This window comes from Equus asinus, chromosome 6, assembly GCF_041296235.1.
Source record: "Equus asinus isolate D_3611 breed Donkey chromosome 6, EquAss-T2T_v2, whole genome shotgun sequence".
In the NCBI taxonomy this organism is placed as follows: Eukaryota; Metazoa; Chordata; class Mammalia; order Perissodactyla; family Equidae; genus Equus; species Equus asinus.
Genome location: NC_091795.1, coordinates 51445925 through 51467005, shown reverse-complemented (window position 1 = coordinate 51467005; position 21081 = coordinate 51445925). Strand labels below are relative to the sequence as shown.

The following is a 21081-nucleotide window of genomic DNA, read 5'->3' as shown; positions in this document are numbered from 1 at the left end:
GAGGAAAGAAAAAAAGGCAAAGAAAGGGACCCTTAAACTAAACAGTTTTTAATTGCTGCACTTGATTTCTCTGGTTCCAGCCCACCCTAAATCACTGTGTAGTAGAAGGCAGAGAATCATACTGAAACCCTAATACTAGCTCCTCCTGTTGTGAACTGTGTGACTTTGGGTAAATTACTTGACAGCTCTGATCGTCAGTTCCTTCTCTGTAAAATGGGAATTATAGAATTTATTTCATGGAGTTGTTGTAAGGATGAAAAGAGAGAAAGAATGTGAGGACATTGTACCATATGTAAGGGAGGAAAAAAACCTTTTTCCCTCCACCCTCTTAGGTTCTCTTCAGGTGATCCTGTAAATTAAACTGACAAAAGACAGATTAACAAGAGGAAAACAAACAAGAATTAACATGTGCATCACACATACACATGCGAGTACCCGGTGATGAGTAACTCAAAGGATTGGTTAGAGCTTGGGCTTATACAGCATCTTAACAAAAGAGCAATACACTTTTAGAGAAGTAACAAGAAAAGGAAAAGGACCTTGAGTTTCTGGGGCAGCAAACTGTGGGAAGGCAAATGTATGGAGGAACTGATGAAAGTAAAGCCCATTAGGTTCACAAGGTTTGTGAAGTCGGTTCCTCCAGTGCCGTTTCCGGGCTGATAAGGGTTTAGAGTTTTCTCCAATGATTAACTTCTGTCCTTCTTGGTGGAGAGGGGAGGGGGACACCTTTAAGAATTCCTGTCCTACTTTTAGGAAAATAGGGGGAGAGCAGAGAGCTTTTATTGTAGCTGCTTCTCAATTTTTCTTCAGCTCAAAGCAATATCCTTATGCCAAAGTGACGTATTTTGGGGTGCCCTATTCTGCTACCCTTCATACATCTGGCACGTGAAGGAACTTGTTAAGTGTGACTTTCTTCAATCTTTCCTGAAATTTAAGTTCCTATGTGCACTAGCTTCAGCCCCTCATTCACACATTAAATATTTATTGGGCACCTATTTTGTGCCAAGCATTGTGTGAGGGGCCAGGGCTGGAGGGATGGATGCGATGGCGACACTCACAGTAGATGGGGTGGGTAGAGTACCTGAGAGGACAGGTACCGGGGATAGCCTGCACGGTGTAGGCCTCCCACCCCCCCCACCCCACCCCCACTATCCAGGGACTAGGGAAGGCTTCTCAGAATTCCCCTGAGTTTAGCAGGATAAATAGAAGTTGCCAGAAAGGCAAGTCATAAGGACAAACAACGGCCTGGGTGAGGAGGGGATCTAGCTATGTAAACTTTCTGGGTTCTCTTTCACTAGGTACATTCATTCGAAAGCCCGCATTTAATGAGAGATTGTCTGTGTGCCAGCTACTGTGAGAAACACGAAGATGACTAAGACATCCTCTTAGTCAGATGGACTCATGCTCTCAGGAGACTCATCATCTGAATCAAGCCTTGCCAAAACCACTAGGGTGGTAGAAAGCAGGGGACAGGAGTTACACACATAATTTGTATTTGTTCTATGTTGCTCACCAACTGCTTGTCCTCAGAGGGGAAAGATGAGGTCTTGGGTGCCTTTTACTATTTGTTCCCAAGACCTGTAACAGTTTCTCTGAGCACAGAGGGAGTCAGCAAGCCATGCTGACCGTCCAGGTCCAACCACTTCTATCATGCTCAAATAACAGCATTTATGAGGTTCTGCTTCTTGAAAATCAATTCCCAGGAAGCATTCATGAGTGACAGAAACCACATTTCATCTCAGCTGGGTCAGCAGCATCTTTTTCCAGCTATCTCAGGCAGAATCCCAAATCCACCATGTTGCTTTGTCATAAATCCAACTTTTCAAGAAAACTTGTGATGCTCTGTGAAACTGGGTAACTTCTCTAGGGCTGTCAGAGATGGTTCATGCTCAGTGGCATGCTAGTAAATGTTTCACATTGACTTTCCAAGAAAAAAAAAAAAGCCCTGATTTGTTTGCCAATTTCTCTGGTGTAAATACTCTCACCATGACCAATTTCAAGCTACCAATGTGATGTCATTGAATGTGGAGTTGGGAAGAGATGTGTGCAAGCCGCTGTTGCAAGCAGAAAGGAGCCTGCTCCAGTACACCACTCAGTCAGGCTCTACTTGGACACTGAACGATGACTTACCAGAATGATCTGCAAGTGTTACTTCAGTGATGAATAACAGCACATTCTTAAAAGCCAAACAGAATTGTTCAAAACACCTTTGGGCATTAGAGTGACCTGCACTCAGAGCTGGGCCCAGGCCTCAGGAACCAGGGCTCTGTTCTTCTCTGGACCAGGCTACCTTCCATATGAGGTCCCATCTTTTCTCTGCCCAGTTCCCTCCTACCCATCCTTCCATTTTCAGCTTGAGTCACTTCCTCAAGGCAGTCTTCCCAACACCCCATCCCCCAACTAGGTCACATCTTCCTACCACCAGCTCTCAAGGCCCCACCCGCCTCTCCTTCCTGTGGGGGCTCATCACAGTTCAATGTGAAATCCTGTTGGTGTGATTATTTGATTTGTATCTCTCTACCTCTGGACTAATCTCCTAGAGGGCAGAGGCTAGTCGCCTTTAATCCCTCCCTAGCATGTGATGGAGCTCACAATATACTTGTGGGACAATGGAGGGCATGGTTTGAAGAAGTGACTAGACCAAAAGAGTGTGGACACAAGGCAGAAGCAGACCTAACTTTCAGGATCTCCCCGTGGAGCGCTCTCTCCTTCACCTTCAGTCAGTTTCAAGGTTTTCAGCTCCAGTGTCAGTCTAGCCACAGGGCATCATCCAGTAGAGGAGAAAATTTTCCAGCTCTGATGAGGAGGCCCTCTAGCCTTGGGCCACCACTAGCCTTACGTGGCTTGTGTACAAATAGACAAAGATCTCCCCTCTGGCCAGATGCAGCTCCAATGACCCTAGGATTTGCTACAGGATGCGCTTTGGTGAAGAAAAATGCACCTCTTCCTCAGAGCACGGAGCTTGGTGGGCAGCATAGGAACTGAATTTCAGGCCTTAGTTCGGCATCTCTGTGCAGTGTACAAACGGCAGAAGTGTTCATAGCAGCACTGCTGGCTTGGCCTCCGGAGCCAGCCTTGCCAAGATCTAGGAGCAGAGAGTTCCAGGCAGAGGGAGCAGCAGTGCAAAGTCCTTGAGGCAGGACAGAGCTCAGGCATTGAGAAATAAGAGGCCAGAATGGCTGGAACCCAATGAAGGCAGGAAGGGATGTGTAGGGAGAGAGAAGGAAGTCAGAGAAGGCAGGAAGGGATGTGTAGGGAGAGAGAAGGAAGTCAGAGAAGGCAGCAGGGCCAGAAAGGGAAGTGTTTTGAGTAAAGAGCTTATATTTTATTTTAAGTGTTTGTTGAATTAAATGAAAGTCATAATATTGGACAAAACAAAGTTTTTCAATTTTATTGTCATTATCTACTGACAATGAATGGAGAATAGACCTTGAGGGAATTACCAAGGTCATCCTCTTATTATATACAAGAGTTTGGGGACCAGGTCCTCTTCCAGGGCATGCAGGACCTGAGCCACATTATATTGTGAACCTTCTTTCCTCCACCTTCACCTACAGGTAAAATCAATTTACGCTAAGCATCAAGGATGGCCTTAAATGGGTGGATATTTATTGTTACAGGTATCGATCCCTTTCCCTTTTTTGAAATTGTTCTTCTCCCTACTCCAAACATGTGAGTTGAATGGGGGCTGCCATATTCTTATAGACCCTGCTCTTGGCCACAGTCCTGAGGTGGAAACGTGGCCCTAGATAAGCTGGTCACAATCCTTCCCTAGGATTTTAAAAATATGGACCAGAGAGGTCTGAGTAACACCTTTCTGGTGCATTCATTTAGTCAACATTTTTATTTTATTTTGGGGGTGAGTACTTATTACAAAACTGTGCTTAGGTATAAAGGATACAACGGTAATAAAAGGAAAGGACACAGTCCATGGAGCTTACAATCTAGAAGGCGGAGAGCTATGAGTCCCTCCCACTAGACTATAAAATTGCAATGGGGACAATTACTACTAAAGAGAGGCTGCTGGTGTTTTGAGAACCTATTACAGGGGACTTGACCTGGTGAAGTAGTTCAAGAATGGCTTCCCTGAGGAAGTGATGACCGAGCTAAGATGTAGGCCTTGGGAATGGTGTCTGAGTAGACTAAGTGGCAGGAGAGAGCAGGTGAGTATAGGGAGAGAAGACAGTGTGACTAGAGAAGAGTGAAGAGAGTAGAGTGGGGCCTGATGCCAGAGGAGGATGGAGGTGTAGGAAGAGGCCATCATATTCGTTAGGAATTGTGTTTGGTTCTAGTTATAGAGACCTGAAATAGGAATGGCTTCAATAAGATAGAAATTTATCATTTCTCGCCTAAAAATTGTCTATAGATACAAAGTAGGCATTTTTATCCAGACTCTTTCCACCATTTTCTCTGCTATTTTTAGTGCTAGTTTCCATCCTCAAGTTCTCATACCCTCAAGACGACCACTAGCACTAGCTATCACATGCACATTCCAAGCAGAAGAAGGAGGAAGGCATAATGGCAAAACGGGCAAAATTTCCCGCTGAGTCAGCATTTGTGAAGGACTTGCCTGGAAGTGCAACTTCACTTCTGCATACATCTCACCGTCCATCCCTGGCTGCAAGGGAAGCTGGAAAATGTAGTCTTTTCAGCTGAGTACATTATCACTTCCAACAACATGGAGCTTCTCTTACCAAGAAAAAAGGGGAAAGTTTCAGATGCTTCTGAGATACCCAAGAGTAGATGCCAGGTAGGTATTTGAGTACACAGGCCTAGAGCTTGGAAAAAGGTCTGTGTTAGAGAATAAATTTGTGAATCCTCTAAGTCGAGATGGTGATTGAAGCTGTGGGCATGAATGAGATCTCTGAGGGAGGGAGTAGGAGGACCTAGGATAGAGCCCAGAGGAGCTCTAACATTTGGTGGCCAGTTAAGGGGCTGAGCTTCCCAAGGAGACAGAAAGAGGAATGGAAGCTGGGAAATGTGAGGCTGTGGTACCACCATCATGAGGAGGACCCCGATCCGCTGGGAGAGAGAAGAGAGCCTCCTTGCAGAGTTAGCCAAAGAGAAGGATTGTAGGATAGGAAGGACGGACGAGGGAGGGAGGGATTCCCTGGTTCCCTATAAATGATGCTCTGCCCTTCCTGTGATTGAGTTGTTGAATCTTCTTTCTATGAGCCTTGCAATAAACCCCTCTGTTATCTAAGTCATTTTGAGTCTGTCCCTTTACAGTTTATTAATACAGGCAAGTCGAGGCCAAAGAAGGGTGAAAAACAACTCCATCCACTTTATCATGTGAAAAGGGGAAGAGGCTGCTGATTGTAGATGAGCCTCAGGTCTTTTCAGCACCTTTATTGGGCCCACTTTGGGGTGAGTTCTAAATGTGAGCTTTCAAGGTCAGACCTGTGTCTTCCAAATATCTGGCTCATAAAAGGCACCATCTGTTTGAAAGAACAAATGTTTGTGGAATGAGAACCACCATGGCATGCTCATTGTTCCAGTACTCTTGAAGCCATTGGCTTGGTCAGAGTTGGGTTCATTTAGTCATTCACTTAGTCAGAGTTGGGTTTGTTGAGTGGTTCAATTCCCTTCTTTCCCACCACTCAATCACTCCATCACTCCAAGGCAGAAGCACCACATCGTACATTTCTAGCTACTGTGACAAGTAGACCCAATGGCAACAGAGAAACAAACAAGGATAAAGGCTCATTGCTGACAGTTGTGTTTCTGACCACAACATGTACCAAAAGGGCAGGGGCAGCCTATGTCCCAATGAAAAAAAGTGTCAATCAATCATTATATAATGACATTCCTGAATTTTCAAGGTGATGAGTTAACTAATTATCTATACAATAAATCAACAAGCAGAAGTTATTAACCAAGCTCTCTATCCACATGTCTGAGAGGAATAGTAAAATCAGATCTGGCCAAGTAGAAGGAGGAGTTTTAAGTAATAGGGAAAGGACCAATAAAACTGTTGTCCAGTTTTTGGTGGAGGGATGGGGAATGGTTTGAGTCAAGAAGACTAATGATAAACCATATCAATTTCCAAGTGACTTTGAATTCCCTAGGTACTGGTATAGACAAGGATATAAAGCACAAGCATCATCTCTCCTCAGGCAACTAGCTAAACCAATGTGTTCACATTCACATTGACCATCAGCTTCTCCAAAACGCCTTTTCTAATCAAACCCAATCACATACACACAAGCCATCAGCTTTACCAGTGTTGGACATAAACATGGAAAATAACTCATTCCTCATCCATTTCACCACTGCAGGTCTTAGAGATGAGCATTTTAACTCAAGCCAGTTTCAGCCAGTCTCTAAAATATTACCTATCCCTGTTTACTCTCTTGAAAAGGAACCAGGCAACGGGGATGAAATAGAAAAAGTGAGCATTTGATTCAGGGAGGGTGACATACAAGACTATTCAAACTGAAATATTTTTATTCTAGGAAGAATTAGTTGTGAACAAATTCTAGATTTCTCGTTGGCTCAAGGTTTAATCTAACTGACGGGTAATTGTCCATGAGAGATTATTTGGTCTTGAGAAGTCTTATCACCATGCACCATGCTTGGGTGAACCATCCACACACTTCACCGCTTTGAAGTGTGCATTTGGAAAGTTTATGACATTAAGCCCTTTTTGGCTTCCTCCTTAAGGGATATGAAGCTGTTGTTTGTTCCAGATCAGTGAACTCAGCTACCTCTGAATAAGCCAACTTACTCCTTGAGTCAACTTGAGTAATATTCACCTATTTCTTTAGTAATTGGAGGGGAAAAAAACCTTCTAATGTGCAGCTTTCAAGAGCCTGTCATTCCCTGATAGAAAATTAAGAGTTTAGTAATTCATACCAACTCTACTAGGCCAAAGAGATGCCTCCGATTACAGGACTAGGTAGTCCTTATATAAAACCTACTTGTTACCCTGGGAGGCACAGGCTAGGCCTCTACCCCACAACATCTCCCTCTGTCCCATCCTACCAGTTACACTGTTCAAAACTTGTTGGTCCCTCCCCCATTTAAGTGAAAACTCCCCTCAGAAGAGCAGTGCTCTTACCTTAATCTGATTTATGGAGGGGAGCAGGTGGGCAAGGGCAAGGTTTCTTTGGTTAAGATTTCCACTCAGATGTCCCACTAAATTTAAAATCACTGCCTCAATTTATTCTTTTCTTCTGGAGCCTCCAAATCGTTGCTGGGAGGGAGTTTAGAAAATTATCTCAGAGACAGGATGCCAGACAGTATTGTGTCGGTTAAGGGCACAGATACCGGGTAGTGTTGGGATCTGCTACATACTAGCTGGGTGACCCTGGGTAAGTTACTTTAACCTTTCAGTGCCTCAGTTCCCACATCTGCAAAATGGGGATAATAATAGCACTCATTTTATGTACTAAAGTGTTAGCTATGATGATGATGATAATCTCTGTTCTTCTCCGATCCAGTGAGAATGAACTTTTCAGTTCCTAAAACTCTCTCCTCTCTGTCTCTGTATCTCTCTCTTCCTTGACATGAGCCTACTAGAATGTTCTCTCTTATTGGGACAACCCCTTCCCCTCAACTGCATCCCCTGCCTTCACCTAACACACTCAGGTTTTACCTTAGATATTAATTAGTTCCTCCTAGAAGCTGTCCCTGACCAGCCACCCCCAAGTCTGGGGTTAGCGTCTACGTAAATATTCCTACCAAACCCTATGTTTCTCTTACGCAGCACCCATCACATTGAATTATAAATGCTGATGGGACTACACTCCCTGATGACAGGCACTGAGCACACAGTTTTGATAAATATTTGATGAATTAAGAAATGAACCGATAAATAGATGGATGAATGTTAGAAAAAGCTTACTAATACCAACTTATGGAAATTCCTACAGACATTTCAGTGGAGAGGGTATGAGAATGGAATTACCCAGAAAAGGGATCTTTGCCGTCAAATATAGATTTAGCGCCCAGATGTTACTTGCCTTTTAAAAATTGGTGGCATTCAATACCAACAACTGAAAAACTATTTATTGTTTCATTTAACATTATCTCCATATATGTGGTAGTAATACACTCTCAGGATAACAATACCAAGAAGTTTCTTTTAGGTAATTCTTTTTTTATTTTAACAGAGGACAAACAGGAAGGAAAAACAGGAATTGAATCCCCTAGCATGTAGTCATGTGCTTGTTTCTCAGCGCCTCAGTTACAGTGAAGAGGTAAATGACATTTAGCTATGAAGCGAGTGACTTCGGATCTCAGTCTCTGGTGAAATAGGGTATTTCCATTTGGTAATCACTGCTCTAAAAATGGCAATAGTGTGTCGTCATTCTGCTGAACAGAACTCCAGCCCAAAGGAATTTCCCTGGGAGCCCCACCTCAGCTAGCTCCCTGCCCCTGGGAAGTGTTTGTCTTGATTTTTGACCAGTTCTGAATGTGAGGTCATCACCATCGCCCTTGCTATTCAGGGCACTGTCCCAGGCACTGAGAAACAAAAGGGTAGGAGATGACATGGTGCCCACCCAGGAGGGAAGAGAAGGGACCCAAGACACACAGTGTCAGGGAAGGGACCAAGGCTTTGCTCACCAAGTAGGTGACTGGACAGCCAAGGAGTGCATGAGGGAACAGAAGAGGTGGCCAAACTGAAACACCCTTCCTTTTGACAAGCTGACAGTGAAGCAAGGAGGCAGATGAAGCAGGAGTGATTGGTGAAGGCGGGCAGACCAAATGCATTTGTAGGGAAGAGGCAGTGGGGAGGAGAGGCTGATCTATATGAGAGAGGGAGGGGACAGTTAATGTAGGGAGGTGCAGTGGGAGACAGGAGGAAACCAAGCTCAAGATGGAGGAGGAAACTTTGCATTGAAAGAACTTTTCTTCCTCCAAGACCAGGGATCAAGACAGAGACAGATTTTCAGAGGAAAAGAGAGAAATACAGGGATTTCATACTGGAGATGGGTAGTCCCGGGACCAAATGCCTGTACCATGAGTTGTAATAGGTTAGAGGCTTCTTTAAAGCTCTGGTTTCATCATCTGCAAAGCAGGGTTATTGTTAGTACTCACTTTGCAGATGAAGAGTATATTCTGCACCAGCTTAGAGCTTGTGGCTACCGCATGAATGATAGCAGCTAGGATTATTTTGTTACTCATCTCAGGAAAGCAGGAGGCAAGGACATCTGCAAAAGAGAAATAGGGAGAGAACAGTCTGGGGCCTCAGAGGAAGTGAGCTGCCATGGGAATAAGACAGAGATACAAAAAGAAGGTGACTAGAAGGAAGGCCAAGAGGTGGTGAAGGACCAGCTCTGGTCAGAGGGCAGTAATCTGGGGCAGTCCATTGGTAACTCTGAGATTTGAACTAGGAGGGCTCAGCAGCCTAGGGGTGGGATCAACATTTTCAAGGTGTGGACTTTTCTGTCAGCATTGCATTGACATTGAAATTGTTGAAGGGAGTGGCTAATTGTTTTAGTTTTCGGGAACCCAGTCTTTTGATCAGAATTTGCACAACAAAGCACCATTCCAGTGCCTAGGATTCTCCTGTAGGTGTGGAGGCCATTTCCAGTCCCCTCTCCACCACTGTAAGAGGGACTCCCTGTTTCTCACACATCAGCGCCTGAACCAGGTTTCCACCTTTGCTTTAGTTAGAGCCACTGTCCTGAGAGCCTTTGCACATGGGAGGTGGGTGGTGGGGGGGGGGAGTGGAAGTTACTAAAGAAAGCCAGATACATGCCCAACAATGGCTTATGGGAGAGATCAAACTGCAAAATGCCTTTGAGACGTTACCTTATACTGTTTGTTGGTTATTTCATTTTGACAACCTGAGTTGTCAGTGACCTGCGGTAAAAGGAGTAGCCTAGAATAGGATTTCTCAACGTCAGCACTATTGACATTTGGGGCCAGATAATTCTCTGTTGTGAAGGGCTGTCCGGTGTATTGTAGGACATTTAGCAACATCCCTGGCCCCTTACTAGATGCTAGCAGCAGCCCTCCCCATCCCAACCTATTTATGATAACCAAAAATGTCTGCAGACATTGTCAAGTGTCTCTTGCAGGGGTCGGGGGGGCGGGGGGAGTGGAATTACCTATGGTTGAGAACCACTACCCCTAGAAAGACAATGCTAATTCTTGAAGAAAAACATCCTAGTAACTACATTTCATCACTGAACTCAGCCCATGGTGATCCACCTCCCCTCCCAGCAGTCCTCCAAGGACCTCTTCCTCACTATCAAATCCCCTAGTTGTTGCATCACCTTACCTGGCAAGACAAGTTAAGAAAAAGAGTGAATCTGAAAAGCAAGAGCTACAGAAACAGGCATTTCCTCAGGATCAGTTTCAGTTTTACAAAGCCTCAAACTTAGACAACTTGGGAAGCCCACTTATGAACGCTAATGCAGAATTATAAATACAAAATTGCCAGGGGCTCTCTTGGGGCTTTGGAAGAGCCTACGAGAGGGGCCCTGAATCTCCGGCTTCATGAGGGTCCCTGTGAACCTGCTTCCACACATCAGGCAAACCTGATTCTTTGCTCGATTTTCTTTTCTTGCCTGAACTTTTTTTTCCCCTATGTCAGATAACCCCACAAATGACATCCAATGTGTTTTTCTCTTGTAAACAAATACTAAGACACTCTCTCTTTTGCTTCCTTTTTTCATAAGTTATTGAAGGTGAAACCATACTGCTTTCTGCAAAAGAAGTGCAAAGCTGAGCAGAGACTATGTAAAAGAAACCAACTAGATCTAATTTCCTAGGCTGTATGGAAAATGAAATTGTTCTATTTATTAAAATAGCCTTTCTTCAAATTCTTGTGACTTACTAAAAATGACCATTAACATTTTCATTTGGTTCCATTTTGGTTTTGGTCAGAGTTTCTTCTGAACTGAGTTTCACTGACACGTTTTGTGACATTTATCCTTCACTTCCTTTTTTTTTTGATGCATTCTAGAACCCAGGCTAAGGGATGTGCTGCTCTTCTTGTCACAACAGCATCTCTCTTTGGATAGATGGGCTGGGACTCGATGCTCCAATCGTGGCCTTAAATCATGTTTTCCCTTTCAAAGCACTCTCATATTTACTCTCATTAATGTCATGTGTAAGAAATTCTTGTGAGTGCAACATCCACCAGGCTTACTTGGGAATCCAACAATAAATAAGGCCCTCTCCTCACGCCAAAGAGGCTTATGGTCTAGTAGGAACGACATATAAGTATATATAAGCAATGACGATAATAATGGTAATGGTAACAACAATAATTTGAATATGTACTATGTTCCTATTCTGTTCGAGCACTTTACCAACATTAACTCACACAATATTGGGCAATAGTGATATATGTTATAATGACGATACCAGTGTTATCTGAGGCCACATTAATTATAGTTGTGGCGGAGAGCCACCAGGAACGCTTCATGAGCAGGAGGGCCTTGAACTGAGCTCTTGAAGGCACTATGCGTCACACAGGCGGCGCTGCTCCAAGGCATCAGCCGGACTCATTTCTCATCAATCCCTTATTTCCTCACACCATATTTGAGGCTACTTATAGTAAAACAAGGCAGCCAGCCACAGTAGAATCGTTCAAACAAGAACTAAAACACAAAGATCACTTTAAGGAGGAGAAGAGAGAGCTGTACGAGAGAACCTAGACTAAGAATATATCTTAGAATTGGGGTAAAATCTAAGTGTCCTGGCAACTTAGGTACAATGAGTTTTATAACTTCAACTTCTTTTTTAAAACACAGACATACGTGCTTGTTCTAAACTCTAAGAAAACGGACAGGAGGAATCTTTATCCGAGGGGGTGGTGAATGGCAGTAGAAACTGTTTTCCCCGGATATAGAAAGGTCTTTCATGCATCTGTTTCTCACACTGAAATGATTGTCTTGTGATGGCTTTTCTGCAGGGAGCCAAGAAGCTGCAATCCAAGAACACACCTTTCTGGTGTTCTAATCTTAACTGGGTGGAGGGACAGAATTTAGAGCGGTGCTTTTCAAACTCTAACGGTGCACCCTGGTGACCTGGGGATTATAATTCCATTGGCCTGGGTTGGAGTCTGAGGTTCCACATTTCTAACCATCTTGAGAGTCAAGGGCTTAGAGCAGTAGTTGTCCAAGGTGAGCACGCATCAGAATCACACGTGGATGGCTGGGCCCCACCTCCTGAGTTTCTGAGGTCGAAGTTCTGGGCTGGGGCTCAACAGTTTGCATTCTCTTTAAACCACATTATGGAGGTGTGATTGACATACAAAAAGCCATAGATATTTAATATATACAACTTGATGAGTTTGGAGATAAATATACATCTGTGGACCCATCACCATAATCTATACCATAAACATATCCATCACCTGAAAAAGTTTCCTCCTACCCTCTTCATTTATTACTATTACATTTTTAGGTGATAGGAGTTCGCATTTCTAACAATTTCCCAGATGATACTCGTGCTGTTGACACTCCTACCAGCACCACATTTTAGGAACCACTGGCTTAGAACATCCCTCATGAATGTGAGTAGTCCCTCCTGGGCTTTGCAGGTAAAGCTGGGGGCGAGGGCGGAAGCAGGGGGTCAGGGGGTAGAGAATTTAAGATGAAACAACCAAGATGGGTCTCGCAAGCAGGTATTTTGTGAGCTTAAACGAAAAGGGATCCATATGCCTTAGATAATGAAGATAAAGATAGCTAGCATTTGTTGACATTTTCTCTGTGCACCAAATTAAGGGTTTAACTCACATTATCTCACTTGGCATCCGGCATGGGCAGCAGAGTTGGTGTTTGATGTGTAGCTGGGGGAGCCGGCCCTGTGTGCGTGCCAGGAGGCAGTGCCACATCTTCTGTGCGTTGCTGTGGTCTGCAGAGGAACCTGCATACGAGGCCAATTCGGCCCTCAGGAAACACCTTTAGATCTGGACAAGCGGTCCATAGAGGCCTGAGTTCTGCATCACAGGGCTTGCAGGAAATAACCAAAAGAATTTGGGGGCAGGTGTTAACAATCATCTGTCTCAACCACAAAAGTACCTGAATATAGAACAGAGTTTATCAGCCCTGGCGCACATCAGAAGCACCTGGATGCCCAAGACCCATCTGGGGAGAGTCTTTTTTAAAAGAGTTGAGAACTACTGGTATAGGTTTGATAGGGGGGTGATGAGTGGGGGGGGGCAAAAAACAAACTTACCAAACAAAACACCAGAATGGATTGCTTGAGGGTTGGCCAAATTGGTTTCGTGCTATTCTTTAGAGCAGCGGTTCTCCAATTTTAGGATGCATCAGAATCACCTGGAGAGTTTGTTAAAGGAGATTGCTGGGCCCAGCCCCAGAGTTTCTAATTCAGCAAGTCTGAGGTGGGCCCAAGAATTTGCATTTCTACCCCGTTCCCAGGTGATGCTGATGCTGCAGCTTCCAGAAACTCAGTTGCTTTGCTAGTAAGATCTTAACTACTATGTAGAGAAGGATGCCCGTATTTCATATTTCCTACTTTTTCCTCTGCTTTTTACTGGACCAAAAAAATTCAGACAAAAATGAAAACATTGAAATCACCCATAATCCAATGAATAAGCAGCAGCTCTTTTTCCTACACAATAGAGATATATGTATACAGACTTTCTTTCAGAAATTGTAACGGTCATATGAAGAACAGTTTTGCATCTAAAAAGATATTTATGCATTCTGTTTCACTATCCCTTACATCAAAATCTGTAAAATCTATACAATTGTATATGTGACCTATACAGTAAATTTTGCTTTATTTTAAAGCTACAACCAAGTTTATTTCTTTTGATAATACCTTAAATCTTCTATAACAAAAATAGTTTTAGAAAAGCTATATCCAGCTATTTAAATAAAAGCTAAAGAGGGTACAGCCCTGTTAAAATACTATTTAAGTTGAATTCTAAAGGTATTATTTTGTTAAAGCCTCTGAAGAAATGTTAAAAGGGTAGAGTCTCTATCAAGCTACAGAGCTTGGCCCATAAATGTTTTCTGTTTATAAACTCAGAGTAATAATTGAGAGATACTAAAGGTTTTCATTGTTGATAACCCTTTTCTCAATGGAGTAAAGTTGAGAATAGCAGAGATTGAGAGTGGAGGTGGGGGCCGGCCAGCCCCGTGGCCGAGGGGTTGGGTTCAAACGTTCTGCTTCAGCAGCCCAGGGTTTGGCTGGTTCAGATCCTGGGCGTGGACATGGCACCGCTCATCGGGTCACGTTGGGGCGGCGTCCCACATAGCACAACCAGGGGCACTCACAGCTAGAATGTGCAACTGTGTACCGGGGGTGGGGGGTGGGCTTTGGGGAGAAGAGGAAGAAGGAAAAAAAAAAAGATTGGCAACAGATGTTAGCACAGGTGCCAATCTTTAAAAAAATAAAAAAGAGTGCCATGCACTAGCATTTGCTTGTCCCCCCCAACCCCCTGTGTGGGCCGAGAGTTAGAAAACAAGCCCCAACCTCCTGGCAGGTGAGGGGCCAGCCATTGGATGTGGCTGGATCACTGGTGGACTGAGAGGTTATATATTAGAAAGAAGACAGAAAAGAATTAAGACAACAAGAACTAAGTCACTAAAGTAAAACACAAAAACACCAATGAAGAGGTGAAAATCTCCACAAAATGTCTGGCAAATAAAAATAACTAAAGGCTGCAGCAAACGATTGGTGAACTTGAAATTAAATTCAAGAGTCACTTCTTAAGGGAGGGTGACTACAGGCAGTCCCTGGAGGCCAGTGTCCCTGTTGGTAGTCTTTAGTCACTACCCCAGGTGCCGAGCCTCGTCCTCACCCTCAGAGGTGTGACCTCGGGACATTTTTGCTATCTGCCACCTGCGCACAGGAACCTCCAGCCTTCTCTCCACGAGACAGCCCTGTCCCCACCACCTCTCTGAGGCACTAGGTCAGCTCCCAGACACACAGCCCTAGGTCTTCCCTCCTAGAGCGAACAGCACCAGCGAAGGCAGAGCGCGGTATTCTCAACCCTGGACGCTCTCCTGAGGGATTCTGATTTAACTGGCCCGGGACGGGAACAAGGCAGCAGTCTTGGTTTTTAATTGAAGTGAAATACACAGACCAAAAAAGCGCACAAATCGTAGGTGTGCAGCTCAGTGAATTATCCAAAATGTATATGTATTTTTTATTTGTATAACCATCATTGAGGTGTAAACACACACACACACTACCAGCAACCCAGAAGCCCTTCTTGTGCCCTCCCTACATCTACTCATTCCCTCTTCTCCAAAGGTAACTCTTGTCCTGACTTCTAACACCATAGACACTTAAGATTTTCCTGATTTTATGACGTTCCATGTTTTGAGAAAAATCTTTACGTCCGGCTCATTTCACTGAACATCACATTTGTGAGATTCATCCATGTGGTTGTAGCCGTAGTTTGCAAACTTCCGATACTATTCAGTATTCCACTGTATGGATATACCACAATTTATTAGTCTATTCTACCGTTGATGGGCATTTGAATTGTTTGTAGTTTGAACAATTGCTAATAATACTGCTGCAAACCCCCCTTTTCTAGTTGCTCAAATCAAAAAACTTAATGTTCTATTTGACTCCTTTCTTTTTCTCACATTCCACAACCAATTTACTAGCAAATCCTTTTGACTCCATTTTCAAAATATATCCAGCATCTGACCACTTCTCACCATCTGGATTATTTCTACCCTGGTTTAAGGTACTTTCTTCTCTTCCTTGGATTATTTCAGTACCCTCCTAACTGGTTTCATCCTCGTCCTCCACAGTTGATTCTCAACACAGCAGTGAGTGATTTGATAAAATGCAAATCAGATTATGTCACTCCTAGGCTTAAACCATACAGTGGCTTCCCACCTTGTTCAGAGTAAATCAAAGTGCTGTAAAGGCCCTCCATGATCCCCCACCCACACACCCACACCTTTCTGACCTCATCTTCTCCTCTTTCCTGTGCTCATCCTGTTTTTGACTCAGTCACACTAGCATGTTTGTTGATCCCTAAACTTGTCAGGCACGCTCCTGCCTCTGGCCTTTGCATTTGCTCTTCTCTATGCCAAGAATGTTCTTACCTCAGGTATCCTCCTGCCTCTTCCCCACCTCCTCAGGTCTTTATTTAAATGTCACCTCCTCAGTGAGGCCCTCCCTGACCACTCTACTTTACACTGTACCCTTCTTTATTTTGTCCCCAGTACTTCTCACCAACAAACCCAACACACACACATTGTTGTTGTTGTTACTTACCTTGTTTATTGCTTGTTTTCCCCAGTAGAGTGTACAGGGCATGGGGGCAGGGTTTTTGTCATTTCAGTTCATTCCAATTTCTCCTGCACCTGGAGCAGTGCTGGCCTGTAATACAAGCTCAGTAAACACTGGTTTAATGCATTAATTAGTCCCTACTCACGAATGAGAAACAAAACAGCTTGGTAAAAGAGATCTTGGGGGAAATCTCCAAGAGTTCTTTGGCCTGAGAGAATACAACTTATTTGAAGGGGGAAATAGTTTTGTCTTTCCCCTTTATTTCTGAAAGTTCTATTTAACAGAGGCTACACATGCCTGCCCCAGTAATCCCTTTCTAATCTTTAATATACTTTAATGAGAACACAGCTAAGAATGGAGAGTGGGAGCCAGGGCAAGGAAACAGGGAAGAGAGGAGAGGAAGGCAAATGAAGGGAAGAGGACTCCATGGAATGCATGACCCACGGGACTGGACTTGCCCTAGATCTTTCTGCCTCAGCTAGGTCCTGAAGCAGGTTTCCCTTCTGCTTTCTGGTCCCTCCCAGGTTCATTACTCCTCCTAACGAAGGAATCCTTCTGGCTGGTTTCGTCACTAATGGCGCTTCTTTTAGGTTGTATCAAAGCCTCCCCATTTAAAATTTCCACCATACAAGGGTGTGTGTTAAGAAAGAATAAAAAACTATTTACAGCCTGTGTAAATACCACCTCTCCCATTAGAGGTGGGAGAGGGTGGAAGGGACGCCAGCTGCCCCAGTGCTGCATACGGAGCGGGAGGCTTGCTTTTAACTGCACACCTCAGTGATAACATAATGGCCAACTGCAGTTCTCCAGCAGGAAGAGCTGGCAAAGGCAGTGAGGCACCACTCACCTGCCACAGCAGTTGCCTTGCTCTGATTAGGGCAGCTCTTCCTTGGGTTAAGGTGCTATGTCTCTAGGGGTCACCAATTAAAGCCCTAGATGTCCTATGAAAGGCAGAGAGTCCAATCCAAGACAGTTGCTTATACTTGCCAAGGCAAGAGGGCAAATGGAGGCCTAAAAAATGTGTTTAAATATTTGAAAGTTATAAATCAAGCCAACAAACTGATAAAATATGTTCTATCCTTCTACCCTGAGAGCAACCTGGAAGGTTGGGTTCAAATTTAGAATTCTCAGATTCTTTGGACTTCTTTGCCAGAAGAGGTAGCTCATGGAGGGCCAGCCCCTAGCCCCCAGCCCATGTCCAGCCTCCCCTCTCCTCCCACCCTGGCTCCATCCCACACCACAGGGGCCTCCTGCACATGCATGTGGACACCCCAGTCGGCAGCTCCAAGCTCTGTTCACCTTCCCAAACACCTGCCCCTTGGACTTTGGAATACACACTGGACACTTTGGACTTTGGAGTACACACACGGTTCACAGTCTGCCTTCAAGAGGACCAATACTGGGAACAGGCCTGAAGGAGGGCTGGGGCTCTTTGGGGTCCCAGATTCCCAGAATGTACTCTAGAATGAGAGCATGCACTCTGGGATGGGACAAGAGGGCGTGTCCCCTTGGCCCTAGGGACTCCTCATAGAGAGGGGCATGGCAGGAGCAGCCCTCTGAAGTGCAGGCTAGGCACAGAGGAGGGAGAAGGGAGGAATATGTGGCCAGCATGAGATACTGCCTGGGGAGGGGCTCACCGTGAGGAGTTCTTGGGTAGCCATTGGGCCAGCCAAAGAATGGAGAAAAGGAAGGTTAGGAAAGAAGGAATGGGAAAGGAGCCAAGTGAAAAGTAAAAAGGACTGAAAACACACCCACTTTATACTGGGTATACTTTCTTTGTAAGTATGATGTATTTTTTAATTGAACTATTAACTCTACTCCCCAGTTCATGGCACATTATGCTCATCATTATTATATCATTGCATGGTAAAATGTCACTCTTGTTTTATTTATGTATTTATTTCCTTTCCTTTCTACTCCCTACTCCCCCCTCATCCCTACTGGAAACCATTCTCATATATTAGAGAGTATTTTGTATGTAGAGGGGCCATCCTGGTTCCTCTCTCTATATCTCTGGGTGTAACAGCCCCGTGTCTCAGCTGTGCCTGAACCAGGGGATCATTCTGCACAGACCTGTTATGTCTCTTTGAAGTGATCGTGTGTCCTCTATGTCCAGTACAAGACCTAGTCAGCTTCCTCCTAGGCTTCAGAAGAATAGAACCACGTTAAAACTACCACAAGAACTTGTTAACCCTAAAATAGACTTTTGCAAAGATCACTCCACCTCGGACCCCATTCAAAGGAAAGGCCAAAATCTCATTAGAAGTTATTTTTATCTATAAATAAGTCCCTGCTGTGTTTTTTTTATCATGTTGTTTTGAAGCCTATTACATCACAGTGTAATAATTTATCTGCTAAAAAAGAGTTTGGCATAAACGTTATACAGTGGATGGAGAAATGTTTCTGTACAAATTTATTCTCAGTCTGTTTTAAGTTTCTGGCTACCACATGTGTACTGATTTTGATCATCATACATCCCCTTGTGTAGTCCCCTTGGGTCCTTTACCTAATCGTTTCCTAATAAATCTTTATATTGTCATTTCATTTACCTTTGAATACCAAAAACATGGGTAGATTTTCATTAACTTAAAATTATTGATTAATTGACTCCTAATTACAGTATGCGAAATTTAGACTTTTAAAATCTGTTTGATAAGATTGGTGTGTGCGTATGCCTTTAAAAAACAACTTACATATCTAAATTATCCAGAGGCCAATTTAAAATAAACTTTTAGCATCAATTGTACTTTTTTCCTTCAAGGACAGATTTAAATCTTAATATAGGCTAAATGTACCTTTGTAGTATTATGTTTTTATTTATGGAATTTGATTAACATTACAGGAAAAAAACACATACTGAGAGACCTATAAGATCCTTAGCAAAATTGCCAAACATTCTCTCCCAAGTCCACTTATTTTGGTTTTCCAGACATGTGAGCACATGATAAATGATTTAGGAAATTGGAAGAGTGTGGTACTAGCAGGGGGAAGCTTATCATTAAGTAATATTACTATATTGTAGTAATGGTAATAGTTCTATAATATCAGAGTTGGAAATGATTTAATTGAAAAAAGTAAGATACTGTAAATAAAGGTTAAGTCCCTGGTTCTAAAAACTGTGTCTGAAGACCAGCTCCTAGAGAATATGGGCTCTGAGACTAGTGATAGACAGTAGGGAGAGACCACCAACTGGTCCAGGGAGACAGTCTCCCATCCTGAGACTCAGAGGCTGGTATGTCACCTTTGTGGGCCTCCCTCCCCATAATCTAAAGTGTGGGTCCCTAGGGAACTAAGGTGTTGTAACTAAGAGAAGATTACGACCATTGGATCCTGATCATCTTACCAGATCAGGGTTTAAATACTCGGTATATTGGTGTTGAAATAATTAGAGACTGCCAAAAATACTGGCAAATTCTTCAAGTGAAAAAGAGCCTTTGTTGTTTCTGACCTAAGCGGAATTTCGAGCTATCTCTGAACTTGGAGCCAAAAGCGTTTGGCTTCTAGTCCTGGCTTTGCAGGTGACTACGTGACTTACTATCCTTTATCCCCTCTCTTGGGCACCAGTATTGTCCCACTCACGCTTGCTGTTAGCTCACACTGTATCTTTGTGCAAATTAGGAAAATGTGCTCCAGACAGACAACGCCCTAAAACCCAGGCACCTGGCCTAGAGAGGTGGGCACCGGCTACTTGCTCCTGCCACAACTTCCATAGCACATGTGGCTGTCTTTCCCCACCAATTTTCAAACACGCTTTGTCCCCCTTAAAAAAATCTCCCCCTAGGGGCCGGCCCTGTGGCAGAGTGGTTGGGTTCACGAGCTACCCTTCACCGGCCCAGGGTTTCACTGGTTCAGATCCTGGATGCGGACATGGCACCGCTCATCAGGCCATGCTGAGGTGGCATCACACATGCCACAACTAGAGGGACCCACAATTAGAGTGTGCAACTGTGTACGGGGGGAATTTGGGGAGAAAAAGCAGAAAAAAAAGAAGAGGATTGGCAACAGTTGTTAGCTCAGGTGCCAATCTTTAAAATCTCCCCCTAGACACCTTCCAGTGACTACCCTAAAGCTTGGTTCCCCTTCCCACTGTTCAATAAGATCACCAGTGGGTTCCACGTGCCTAAGTCTAAGGAACAGTTTTTATTTTGCATTTTCTGGCCCCCTCAGGAAACTTTGACTCTGCTGATCACTCTCACCTGAAAATGCTCTTCACCCAGCCTCTGACACCACAGGCTCCTGGTCCTCCTCCTTTCTCTGGTCTCTCCTCTCAGTTTCTTTGGCTGGGGCTTCCTCCTTGAAACCACATTTACGGTGAGCCTTCCTCAAGCCTTAGTCCTGACTTTCCCCTCTTCCCATTCTAGACTCTTTCTTTGATGTCAATAACCTCAAATGTTGTTCCCACAGCCGGAGAAAAACTTATTCCTCCATCCTCACACCCACTCAGGAAGGTATGGTACCAAAGCACCTCTCCTGGTCTTCTTCGCCAAAGACCAAGTAAACGAGCTGATTGGGAGGTTGGGGAAAGGCTGCACTAGCTCTAGTGACAACGCAGCATCTGGCAACCTCCCCGGCAGACCAGGAAGCCGGCATTTAGGGTGGGGAGGTTCAATCCCGGAGGAAGGTGTGAGGAAGCTCCACGGTGGCTGGATTCCCAGCTGCATTTTCCAATTCAACTTTATCAGCAGTAAAATTGATGCATTGATCCCTAGTGATGTCCTGATCCTACTTCTCTGTTGGTTCTGAACTCAGAGGAGGGGGGTTTGATTTGTTTCCTCCTCACCCCCAGCCACCACACACGGTCCACAAACCAGGAAAGCTTAAGGAACAGGCACAAAGATAGGGCTTTGAAGATTTAAGATACATCCAGAGAAAAGGGCGCTTCAGGTGTGGCTG

General features: G+C 44.2%; 1 long non-coding RNA gene across 1 annotated transcript in view; it reads right to left on the bottom strand.

Annotated features, from left to right (window-relative positions):
- Positions 1-21081, bottom strand: part of LOC123286604 (uncharacterized) — a 57552-nt gene that overhangs the window by 8735 nt on the left and 27736 nt on the right. Inside the window, exons 2-3 of the long non-coding RNA XR_011504274.1 lie at positions 16174-16278; positions 12699-12914 (exon numbers count right to left, since the gene is read on the bottom strand). This is a non-coding gene — a long non-coding RNA (uncharacterized lncRNA). The remainder of the gene's footprint in view (positions 1-12698; positions 12915-16173; positions 16279-21081) is intronic.